Below are 13752 nucleotides of genomic sequence, written 5' to 3' on the forward strand. Positions count from 1 at the left end.
GACGATGTTTTCATTAAGTTCTGCATTGTGCTAACTCAGCTGAAATTTTTACAAAGCGTGCCACACCCATTGGGTCAGAAGGAAACACTGCAATTCAGTATTAATGCTTATTTCAAACGGCAACATGCAAGTATTCCACCTTAGTGCTTATTCATACAATTGTATGCGTTATCCTTGATATTATTTATATTATATAGTCTCTATATAGTCTACATAATATATATGCAAAAATTCAGAAATAACAGAACTAAAACTAATGACTCACTAAAGTAGTAACTAGTAAAAGGTTATTGTGCACACATCAAAAGGACAGTTTGCAAACCAGGAACACTCAAATCAAAACATGGAATGAGACTCAGGGGTATACTGTCATAAAGCAGCTTATATGGTGAGAAGGCAGTGACTGTTTATTATTCTGAGTGATTGGTTATAATATTAGAATTTTCAGTGGTTACTTCATATCAACCTTGGGAAACAGTTCTTTTGTTTACCATTTCCAGAGGCATAAGCAAGAAATGACCCAGGTCAAGTTAGTCTTGCAAAACAAGCTAAATTAAGTGTTGTTTGTATAACTAAACTGGTTTTGTCTGCTCAGGGAATTTTCAAGGCTGGCTTCCATTTGTTTATATATACGTATACACATATATACACACACATATGTACACACATACACATACATGAATACAATGCATATAATATATAGTATATATAATGTGTTATATATGATGTAATTATATAGCAGTCCATTTATTTTGATACTTTGTACTTCCAAGTGGATATTCTTTGGAAAACACTTGCACATTCTATACTTTGAAGTTTATCTTAAGTTCTTATATTAAATATAGAGTTGAAGTTCAACATTCTTCAGGATCCAGCCTAAAAAGCAAGCCTTCATTACCTTCTAAAGGAAGAATTCTTAACCCTATTAGACCCAATAGTCATTTTTTACAATAAATATTTTTAACAACTCTCTATCTTACAAATGCATTTTATAGGTTGTATAAACCTGTAAACCCCTACAACATAATTTTTAAAAAGTCAATACACGGCTCTGACCAAAATATAAAGGAGAAATAAAAGGAATTAATAATGCTAAAATACGGGGGCACTACAAGAGAAGACATAATGAAGTAGACATATGTTTGCCCTTATTTGCAGCATCACATATGAAAGTGACAGCTACCAATGAAGGCTAATACAGGTGTCTCATATTGGCAAGTGAAATGTCCCAAACTGGTGATAGGATTTTCTGAAATGGCAAGCAAGCTCTAGTAAAGTAAGCAAAACAAAATATTATCTTCCTGTTTTTTACATTGTAATTGCATTCATGGGCTTCAGCATATGTTAAAACCATGCAAAAGATATTTTGTGTTTATATGTAAACGGGGCTGAGTCCTAGGCTCGGATAATCACAAATAGGTTGCTTGGTTTATCTGATTTTCTTACGCAAGTCTCTGATGGGGTATGTGGAAGTTAACAGAATTGTCCCATGCCAACAGTGCTAACCAAATATTGTGATAACTAGTCCTCCCTCCTACACAGATTTCCATAACATCCCTTGGGACAATTTCAACACACCTTACCTTTTAAACCACTGTTCAACGGACAGAACACTTACTCCAACAGGAACGCAATGTTGATGTATTTTATTCATTGACTTGAGATTTGAATCAAAGGATAAAAGGCAAAGTTGCTGAAAACCAGACTGTCTTAAAATCAAAGGGTGGTAAGTTGATCGTAATGAAAGGAGTCTCTTCCTAATGCTTCCCACTTTGGCAGAGGACAGAGATAACTAGTTTACTCACAAACAAAAAGAGCTAGGTCTCCAAAAGCTTTTCGAAGCATTTGGGATGTACAGCTGCAAGCACAGGTGATGCCCTAGGAGCTCAGTCATGGGAAGAACACGTGACCAGTGATGAGCTGAATGAAATGGCAACAATGAGGGGCAGTATTCTCTGCTTCTCCATCTCCAGACAGCTGCCTCCTGCAGAAACCATGTCAAGCTGGCTTGGACACAGCATCTCTTCTGTAGGGTTAAGTCATTTCCTTGTCTGGAACTAATATAAATCACACGCAGAGCCTATATGCTGTCGTGCAAGGCGTCCAGCGGGGTCTCAGTTCCTGTTCCCCACATAAGAACGCAGGCTATGGTGAGGCCAAAAAGGAACACCCATGGAGCCATAGATAGGGGAGTCATACCACTATAGTCTTGCTGGCGGCTGGGTTGGAGACACAGGAAGCAGGAGCCACACTGTCTGCAACCTGCCATCCACTTCTCTGCAATTCGCAACCCACACTCCGCCGTGCCGCCGTGCTAACTGCAATCCGTGCTTGCCAGCCCCCATCTGCTTGCTAGCCACCATTTTCTGCTAGCGTAGCCACAGCAGTTATATTAGTAGCCAGTGGCTCGCTGGTTACAGCTGACGGCCAACTAGCCATAGCTGATGGCCATCCAATCACAGTTGATGGCCATTTATTACTTGAGCCATCATCTTTCCATGTGAGACCAGGAGCCTGGAAACTGCACTCCTGGCTCTGTCCCCACACCCTCTAATTCACATTTTCTTAGTCAGGAACTTACCATGATATTTTCAAAGCAATGATAATGCCTTTCCCCTTTCTCCCCATCTCATTCCACGCAGCTAGCTTAACGTTTTCTATAGTGATATCTACCCATGGCATTCCGACTGTATTGGTTGGAGGTGGGACCTCAGCCATAATCTTACAAACTCATCAGATGATTCTAATGCTCAGTCAGGGCAGCAAACACTAATCCAACAACTGGAAATGAAAAAGTAAACATTTGTCCCTTTTGCCAGTCTGTAGATTTTATGAAGTAATTACATACCTATTGTTGCTTCCACAAAGGAGGTTTTGGCTACGATGTCATTGTATACATTTTGAAATATTCACTAGCAGTATGACTGGGCTGGTGTCATGCGGGAGACCCTGCTCGCTGCGCCATTTGTCGTGCAGGGCGGCCTGCGGGGTCTCTGCTCCCGCTCCCCATACAAGAATGCAGGATATGGTGAGGCCAAAAAGGAACACCCACAGAGCCATAGATGGGGGAGTCATACCACTATATTCTCGCTGGCAGCACTATACTCTCACTGGAGGCTGAATCCACACTGTCCGCAAACCGCCATCCACGCTTGCCAGCCCAGCTGCCATCTTCTTGCTAGCCCCCATTCTTTCTCTCTCTGCTAGCACAGCCACAACAGTTATATTAGTGGCCAATGGCTCACTGGTTACAGCTGACGGCCAACTAGCCACAGCTGATGGCCATGCAATCACAGTTGATGGCCATTTACTACCTGAGCCAGCACCTGTCTATGTGAGGCCGAGAGCCTGGAAACTACTTTCTGGGGCTCTGCCCCCACAGCTGGTTAATTTATATCTCTAAGACACAATGTCATATATCAAAGGAGGTTAGTTATAGCACCTGCCTTGTACAGGTGTGATGCTACAATGAGATGATATGTGTAAATCACTTAGCACTATGCTTGATATAAAGTGCTCAATAAGCAACTGCTATTTCATCATCTTATTATTTAATGGAATAAAAAATATTGGATTTAAGATTCATACACAGCATACTTGCTTCCATGAAGAAGTACACATTCTAAAAGGCAAACAAAAAAATCATTAAAAATCATTTCATATTCTTAGAGGGTTGCTCCTTTGAACATGGGTGTGGGGACCATTTAATAGGTTTTCAATATTCAATTATGAATCTGTTCCCAGTTTCTTTTTGTCATTCCCAGCCCTGAACTTCTATCTTATTAATCCTCCTCCACAAAGCCCACACAAGGCTTTATTTATTTTCTTTCAGAATATCCCACATCTATAATTTCTGTCCATTTGTGATCTATAAATACTAATTCCAGACCTGCATAGCCAGCACTTTTCTGGCCCTAAGAGCTCCACAAAATGGACTAAGACCTTCATATGTAATACATAGTCTACTGGGTTGGTGTGAGGGGATAAGATGAGCTGTGGTATTGAGATTGAAAGAACAGGCTGAGAGAGCCACGCTCCTAATTACTTCAATCCTTTCCCACCATCAGGGGACGAGAGAGAGAGATAGAGAGAGAGAGAGAAGCTTTTGCTGTAAGCCTCTAGGGTTGTGAGATGGCTAAATGATGAGAAGGATTCATTTGGCCTGATTAGAGACAGGCCCAAGGGGCTTTATCCTAACAGTGGTCTGAACAGACTCTGGGGCCCCCTCTCCTCTAAGCTCAGTCCAAGTCTCAGCTTCCCCAGCAGCCTAATGTGATGAGGCAAACCCAAGAAAAAAGAAGAAGGCGTGTGCTCCCTCCTGAGAGCTAGATCAGAGTGCCTCCAATCTCTCTAAATTGTATCTGCCACTTATTGGCCAGTAACAAATTCCAACTCCAGTGACTTAGGAAGGAAGACATTATTAGAAGGCTATTTGGGAGCTCCCACTCATGTGAGAAGGTTAGAGGATGACGCTTAGACAAAGTCAAAGAAGGCTAGGCGGCTGGCAGGACCCCAAGCCAGTCCAACGAGGACATGACTGCTGCTGCCACCAAACATGAGACCCCACAGCTCACCCACCACTGATGCTAACGTGAGATAATGGGTGCTGCTGCAGGCATGACTGCCACCACCTTTGGGAACCTGACATCGCTCCCCCAGCTGCCATGGTCCACCTGTAGGTGGTTTCCCCACCGCCCAGCTTCTGGAAGTGGAGCAGCCCCCAAACAGAAGCCACCATGCTAGGCCAGCCTCTGTGTCCACTACAGAAAGGGTCTGTTGGTTCTCCCTTCTCCCTCCCACCTTCCTCTGCTTTCCTTTGTGTCATTTCCCAAGCTCTCCCACTCCAGGTGAAGATGAGCAGGTGGGAGCCAGGGAAGAGCCTGGCTCCACCAGTGGCAGTAGCAGCGACCTCATACAACAGGGGTCCCACACAGCATCCAAGGCTCCAGCAGTGGCACAGGGTCAGCTGCTGCTCATCCTCAGTGTGGTGGGAGGGTGGGCCTCAGTAGACATTCAGTGTCTCTAGCCCCGAGAAGCAGCAGCTTCTGATCTCTGATTACTGGGTAACACCATTTCTCTCTTTGCTCTTCCAGTTCTTTCAACACCTTTGTCAATATTCCCTAACAATTTTCCTAAAAGGACAATAACTGATACAGATTTACTATTTGTATAATGGAAAAATAATAATTAAAAAAATAGTAACACTGTCTTCTTTACCATACAGAACTGTAGCAAGCACCTGAATGGTTACTAGGTTGCTTTAAGGTTAATAAAGAGCTATCTAATTTCAAAGTATTATGATCATGCAAATAAGAGCATTCTCATAGGGAAACAATTATAGAGTAGTGAGGAGATTTCTCTGGAACACAGAACAAAGAAGTTTTTTGTTTTGTTTTGTTTCTTTTTACTGTATGTACTTACTGTATCATGATGCATTCTACCAGGCCAGGCTGACCTGTCTTTACAGATATTTATACTCTGTTGTCATCATGAAGCAGTATAGGATGATTATTAAAAGCCTGAGCTTTGTAGTTGAATCCCGGCTCTACCTTTATTTGCGGTGTGGCCTTAGGCAAGTTACTTATCCTCTCTGTGCCTCATTTCCTCATCTATAAAATGGGAACAACCATAGACTTACGTAATTGCGTTGCTGTGTGAACTAAATGCAGTAATTCATATGTGACCAAGATATTGGATAATCAAGATTCATGTGACATAATCAGAAAGCACCTTTGTTTCTCATCGTCCATTTAAAATTTATTCGGTGGGACAAGGTCTTTGTCTGTCCTGAACAAAAAATCAGGCAGTTCCCTAAAATTTCTGACTATCCTTAGATAATAAAAAGCTCTATAACTCCATTAAGTTTCAAAGCACAAACCTCATTTTGATGCTTAGGAAATCATGTTCCATAGAATAACAAGGGCTTCCAGTTTCATCCAAAGTACCCACTAGCTGGGGTCTTCTACTGAGAAGCTAGGTTTAGGGCTCACGATTCTACCCTATTTTCTCACCTTACCCCTCGACTCTCACTCTCCCATTTGGTAATCAGGATGTCTCATCAGTTGATGTGGGAGGAAAGGTAGGGGGTGGCAGAAACGTTCTTAATTGATACTGTTGAAAGATGGCTTCTCACTTTCTGGACTTGGCAAATGTTTAAAGGTGACTTTTTTTTAAAATGGTGTTTCAGAGTCCCCCACAATTCAACTAGTCTTCCCATGTTGAGGGAAATGTATTTACTGGAGACCCGTTGTTTCTCCAGGCAGTCCCTTGGCCAGGATTTGAGAAGGCTCCAAGCCAGCCTTCCCTGTCTCATGGTCCACACACGGACACTTTGTCCTGCCATTCTGGGTCTGCAAGCTGATTTTAATATAGCAGCCACTCTCCTTCACTCTGTTAATGATGGTCCTAGTCCACCCTTCTCTCTTGCCCTCTAGACGCTCTACGTGCAAGTCAGACAGCTGTTCACTACGCCTCCTCCTTGCAGGAAACACGTGCCATGCTCTGGATGGTTCCAGGCAAGCCCTTCTTGACTTGAGATGAAGAAAGAAGCATCCCATTCTTTGGTGCATATGGGAAAGGACCCAGAGAGCACATCTCTCCAAATACATTTACTTCAAAATTTTTTTTCTCAATTTCAATTCTTTTATATAGTCAAGAGTTGTATAAACAGTTCTCTCCTAAATCCTACTTTGTAAGCCCTCTGGGGTGGTCTGTCTTACGACTCACTTTAGCATTTAATATCTATTGTCTTCATGCCTTAGCCAAAACTGGGAAAGAGACCCATTGTTGTATCTTTTATATGGGAAGAACACTTTAAAATGTTAACTATTAATACTCCTATCCTGGACATAAAACAAGACATGTGGGTACTTTGGAATAAGTACGTGGAACCGAAACAAAAGAGTCACTCATGTTGTCTTTCTCTAACAAATAGTCTTGGATAATCAATTTGATGTTTTCAGAGTAGAAGAGATTTTCCTCTATTTGGAATAAATTAACTACAGTTAAACTTAAGCAGAGCAATGGACTTGTGACCTCTTATTTCTAGCCAGTGATACTTTGAAACTGAGCCACACTAAGCAAAGTTTTATGTGGCAGCAATTGTGGCTGGTATGTTCATCAGAAAGCTCATAAGCGATGACATCTCAGTAAGTGAGCACACTAGTTTCCAAATATGATTCTTCATTAAAAGGCACCAGGACTCCTTAGAGAAATGGCTGATTCAAGGGCCAGGACAGGGTAAATATATGGTGAGCTTGAAACATTCTGTTGCACAAGAAACTAGGGAAATGCTTAAACTATGACAGGAACATGTCAAAAGAACACAGGACCTTGTTTGAAGGGACCCCCTTGGGCAAATATGGGTTAATGTGACCATAAAATAATTGCTAGTAATAGATTACAACCCCTTGAATAAAATAGGAAGCCACGAGTTCATACTGATATAAACAAACAAATACTGGTAAATTGGTACTGTCATGGAAAACAGAATGGCAGTTCCTCAAAAAATTAAAAATGGAATTACCATATAATCCGGCAATCCCACTCCTCAGTATATATCCAAAGGAAATGAAATCACTATCTTCAGGAGATATCTGAGAGTGGCCTTGTTTGGGGGAAGTACATTTATGCATGTAGAAGTGATGGAGTAGCTTGTGTGAAGCTTGCACTCAGTGGTTCAAAAGTGGACCAAAGATGAAAACTAAAGACTAAAGAAAATGGGGGAGGGAGGGAGAGAGGAAAGGTGAGAGTAAATTGGAGAGAGAAACAAGAGCAAAGGAGGTAAAACTGGAGAATCTGGGTGAAGTGAATGTGGGAATTCTTTAAACTATTTTTGCAACTTTTCTATTCGTATGGAACTATTTCAAAATAAATGTATTAATAAAACTATTTCACCATCAAGCTACTCTCTGAACAGTGTTCTAGATTCACAGTGCTCCTCTGATTCCAGATTTTAAATATTATTTAAATATATAGTGCTTGTCTTAATATCAGTTGTTTTGTAACCAAGTCTGAAGCTTAGCAGTTTATTCTCCTCTCATTTCTACTAAAACATGTTCAAAATCTCTGAATGTTAGGTAAACATGAAGATCCTGAGGCTCTCCAGATCTATGATGTCAAAAAATTGACACCAGGTCTTGAAGCTACATTGTTACCGAGCTCCTCAGGTGACTCTTACGCATACTAAAATTTAAGAGCTTTTGTTACATGGTTTCTAGCCTGTTGAGTTTGGTAATTTTGATGACCAAAGAAATGCCTTCAAGACAAACAAAATTACATCCTGAAATCCTAATCTAATTATTTTCCAATTGCTTGGAACACTTATTCACGTATTTTTTATGGGCCCTTGTATGCCTGAGTATTTCCGTTTGCATGACACATGACAGAAAGCTTGGTTGAGTGCAAAATTCTTGGGTATAAACTTTCCCCCCAAATACTGTAGATATTGTCAATTGACTTCTGGGATTTACTATCTGAGAAATTTGAGGACAGCCTAAGTTTTGTTCTGTTTTTAGAGTTCTAGTATTGATTTATAAGTATTAATTAATAAGTCTGTATGCTTCTATAATCTTTCATGATTTTAATTTTTAAAAATTGCTGAGTTGTGCCATTGATCTCGCCTGTTGTACTACTAAGCGTGTATAACATGAATTACTATAATGCTAAGAATGGCTTCAGCATATGATAACTCCCTTCTATTGCATCTTTGACTATCAGTCTGGTGAGTACCACACCAGACACCTTCAAGCCTCCTCACCTTTACTCCTACTGTTCTACATGTGCTCTGTAATGTACCTTTGCCTCCTTTGTCTGGAAAATCCCACCTCCTTGTTATTTATTTTTGTCATGGCTAAATAAAACATACAAATGTATACTATTTATACTGTTTAAAAGCAGAATAGATGTTTATAATTTTTTGCAAATGATGTTTTTCTCTTCTGTGCTTTTTGTAAATTGTGAAATGTATCATACACACACAAGACATAAAATAATAATAGTTCAAATGGTGGGGACACCATCCAGGTTGAGAAATAGAACTTAAAGGTACATTAGAAGCCTCTTCTGTGTCTCTCCTTTATTGCCTTTTAAAAACATATTTTCCATCTAGGAATACATACCTAGCTGATATGTTGTTTAGCTTTGAAAAATTAAGAGGCAAACACACATTTAGCTGTGTGAGGAAAGGCAGAATGATTCCTATTAGATGAAGGCTCCCAGGTAATGGGAACAGTCTCTGAGTCATGGTCTGCTTTCATCTTCCTTGACTGTTGACAGGTACGCTTTTTAAGTCGGTGGGCAAAGCCATAAATGAGTCCTGGGAAAGGGCCTTTAGACATCTGACAGAACCACAGAGCAGAGGACAGGACATCCAGAGGAAAGATGGTTAGAGAGAGTGAGCTGCACTGTATTTTCTCTTTCTTAGCTTACCAAGTTCTACTTCCAGCTCTCACATAGTTCAAAGCTGAATATTCCTGTGGAGTGAAATGAGTATCTTAAACTAACATGGCAGTAGGACTTGGAAGAAAGAGCAGTAACTTCATCAGCCCTTCATCAAGACAAAGCAAGTACAGATGAAAATTTCACCAGGTTCACAAGACTTTCTTTTCACTTGTTAAGTAGAATACACAAGAGCGTCAAGGATCTCGGTGATACTAGCACTCAACATGCCTCTCTCTTGAGTTGCACTGCTCTGATCCTGACTGGTGCTCCTTGCTGCAGCACAGCTGTCATTTTGGAATCTTCTTTCTCCATCATCCTGGGGATTCCCCTTGCTTCTGTCCTTTGTTACACTTACTTTCTGAATCATATGTTTTCCTCTTTCTTGGTTTACTCTCACATTTTGTGGAGCATATCCTCAGTAGAAACTTGAAAAGAAATTGACGGAAGGTAAGATTTTCAGGCCTTGTATGTTTGAATACAGTTTTGTCCTAGTCTCATGCTCCTACTTAAAGAGCAAAGATCTAGATGCTGCGCTCTGGGGACCAAGTTGGAGAAGAGGTTTGGGGGGTAGGGATCTCTTAGTCTCCTCAATGAAAATCAATATCCAGACTTCTGCCAGGGTGATGGAGGGTGTATGGCTCCAATTTCTTCTCCAACAGCTTTGTCCTCCTTTTATTATCTCTTCTGTCCCTTTTACCTCCAGTCCTGGACTTTCAGTCCTAACTTAAGGAGCCCAGGAATTGTACACTTTGAAGATTTTGCTGTGTAAATATAGTTGGTTCTCAGCTTTCCCACTGATGGCTTGAGATTTTCTTTTCTCAAGTCTGTTACATCACTTACCACTGATCCATCAGTTTTTCAGCTTCCAAAGTTGTGTTGCTGTTGTCTTCTCTCTTATTCTCCTACTCTTTGTGGGTTTAGGTCTTGAAACAAAACACTCCCTATTTTTATGTTTGTTCAAGACAGAGGAAAATTAAATGCATATGTTCAATCCACACTTCAACCTGGAAGTGCAAAAGTATCTACTCATTCTGTAAGCTCCAGTTCTGTGAAGCATTCTTCTGAAACACTTACCTTTAGCAGAATTATTGCTGTCCTTCACTGCATTCAAAGATTTTTAGTGTGGTACACACAAAGTGGATTCTAAGCCACTTGTTTTCATATGCCTCTTTCCCCAGAGAAAATATTAATCCTAAGATATCAGGACCAAGTTTTATCAACTGCACTTATCACACTAAACAGCAAGCGTTCAATAAATGTTTGCTATATTCAGGAATGCATAATTAGGTTCCAAAAAGAGTAGTGATAAACCTTTTCAAAAATTGAACACTTATTCAGATATACTTTTTACCGTTTCAGTTTCTCTTTTTTGCTGTTTCCCCAAACTAAAACTGAAAAACTGTTGGCACAGCAAAGAAGCCTGTTTATCTATCAGAGCAATTTTTGCATTGATCGCCCTCTTGTGGCATTTCTAGAAAGTAGTCTGTGGGTAGTCTTCACACAAAGGATATCTGCTGCTATTGCCATTACAATTTCAATGGAATGCACCTCTCTATTTTTTACATCTTCCCAACTGAATATGCATGACTTTTGTAAACAGAGAAAAACTATAATTATCAAAATAATTTGATGAGTTTCCTATATAACATAAGGATATTAGGGATGTGTTTATAATTATATTATCTATTTCTGAAGTTTACTTTGTTTTTCTTATTTTTCAATCTGACTTAATTGAATTGTGGTAAACTTCAAATGAATTATTTATAATTCAAGTGATAAATAAATATCTGAAGTTCTTTATAATAAAAAATCCATTGCATTTTTACTATCAAAACCCCCAAAATAATTTCAAAATAAATCTGAAATCTTTAATATTCATGTTTGAACATATTTAAACAAATATATATGTGTGTGTGTGTATATATATATATATTATATATATATATATATATATATATATATATATATATATATATATATATATATAATATATATATGAAAAATAAACTTCCTTGGATTATCTACTTAGCAAAAGGGCCAAATTTTGTACACACCTCCCCTGTCACTGAACCCAGATCTGTGCTTGTCAGCCAGGCTGCAGCTCCCCATGCTGTGATAGAGCAGAGGGCCCTGTTCATTTTGTGTTCAAGATGAGACAGTTCATGATATGTACCAGGTCACATAAACGTTTCCAAGCAATTGCATAATATCAGACAAGAAGAGAACCTATTAGAACAAGGAATTACTGAACTCACAAATTATATACATAAATTATTTAAATTTTCAAATGTTTTACCTAGCAAAGGAGTTCATGCTAAGCAAATGTAAGAGAAATGGATATTGCCAGATGGGAACCACAGAAGATAAACATGGGAGAGAAAAATCCCTCCCCTACCCATTTTCCCTGAGAGCATGTGTCTTGCGGGGCAGCCTGCGGGGCCTCTGGTCCCGCTCCCCACATAAGAACGCAGGATATGGTGAGGCCAAAAAGGAACACCATGGAGCCATAGTTAGGGGAGTCATACCACTATATTCTCTCTGGCGGCCAGGCGAGACACACGCAATAGTAGCCACACGATCCGCAGTCCACCATTCACTTCTCTGCCTGCCAACCAACCAACCAACCAACCAACCAACCAACCAACCAACCAACCAACCAACCAACGCAGCCCCGCAGTTACATCAGTAGCCAATTGGTTAACAGGGTACAGCTGATGACCAACCAATCACAGTTGGTAGTCATTCACCACCTGAGCCAGCACCTCCCCACGTGAGGCCGAGAGCCTAGAAACTTCTCTCTGGGACTCTGTCCCCACACCATGTTTGTCACTTGAGTTTAACCAATCTGGTCCCAGAGTCTTTTCAGTTCCTTTTCAGCAGAAACTGGACATTTCTATGACCCAGTGATTGTCTATAGTTTCCATTCTTCTTCCCCTTCTCCCCTCCCCACCCCAAATAAGCATTCTTATTCTAGTTACCTTGCTGCAGCTCCTACCATTTTATATTGGGTATGGTCAGAGCAGATAACTTGTTTTTTGGTTTATAAGTGGCTGAACCAACAAAGTCCCATCTGGTACTGATGGAGAGGATTGAACATCATTCAAAGATTATAGGCCTTGAGCTGGATGCACTAGCTGAATAGGATCTAGGGGTTGTCTCCATCGGGGCAGGGCCGAGTGTGCATTATATGCAGGAAGAAGGGTGTGTGTGAATATGTGTGTTCACCAGGACTGTGTCAGAGACTGTTAGCTGTCCGAATATTTGGTCTTCCCCTTTTCAACAACAATAGACTTTCAACAGTTTATAGTTAACTATTCACAGAACCACGACAAAAATTTCCCCAGCCTCTTCTACAACTGGTGTGTGGTTATGTGACTAAGTTCCAACAGATGGGATATAAGCATAAATAACGTGCATGACTTCTGGGTGTGACCCTAGAAGAAATGCACATTCTCCCTTTCAATTTCTCCCTCTCTCCACTGGCTGGACTACACACAGAATGCCGAGCTGTCTGGAATACGGGGATGAGAACAACATACTAGGAATATGGTGCAGCAACAAAATAGGACTCCGGGTCCTTGACATCTTCACATTACAGAGCCAAGCTTTAACTTCTGAGAGAAATTAACTTCTATGTCATTCAAACCACTGGTATCTAAGATCTTTTTCTTACACAGTCCAATCTTTATTCTAAAAAAACATACCAAGGAAGGAAGCAGGTCTCATAGGGGCAGAATCTAACAAAATCTGCAGTTTTGAATATTGACTATTTCAATATTCATTCTGGAGCAGTAAAGTTTAATCTCTAATCTAAAAAAAATCACAGAAATAAGCCTGAAAAAGCCCTGAGATGAGAACTAGCACAGGGGGCTGAGGGACTGAAAAAAGTTAATATGGAAGGAAATAGAACGTATTTCCCGTTAAACCTAGAAAAATAAGCACAACTCAGATTATTTTGAACCTTGCAGTCATCTTGACTAAGGAACATGAAGAAGATGAAAAGTCAAAAGCGAATCCCATATTTCTGGCCTGATCGACTGTGCAGATTGTAGAACCATTTGCTGGGAAAAGAAACTAGAGAGAAGTGTAGCTTTTGGTGGGAAGATGAGTCCACTTTCAGGTATGTTGAGTTTGAAGTGTGAGTGAGTAGGCGATTAGATATGTGGACCTGGTGCTCAGAATGAAGATCCTGGGTGGAAATATAAGTTTTGGAGCCATTGGCAAATGGATAGTAAATAAAGCTACAAGAATGGATAAGAACACCTAGGGTGAAAGTCTACACTGAGAAAATCATGTAATAGAAAAGAAGAG

This window comes from Rhinolophus sinicus, chromosome 16 (genome assembly GCF_057876585.1).
Source record: "Rhinolophus sinicus isolate RSI-liver-muscle chromosome 16, RSI-T2T, whole genome shotgun sequence".
Classification (NCBI taxonomy): Eukaryota; Metazoa; Chordata; class Mammalia; order Chiroptera; family Rhinolophidae; genus Rhinolophus; species Rhinolophus sinicus.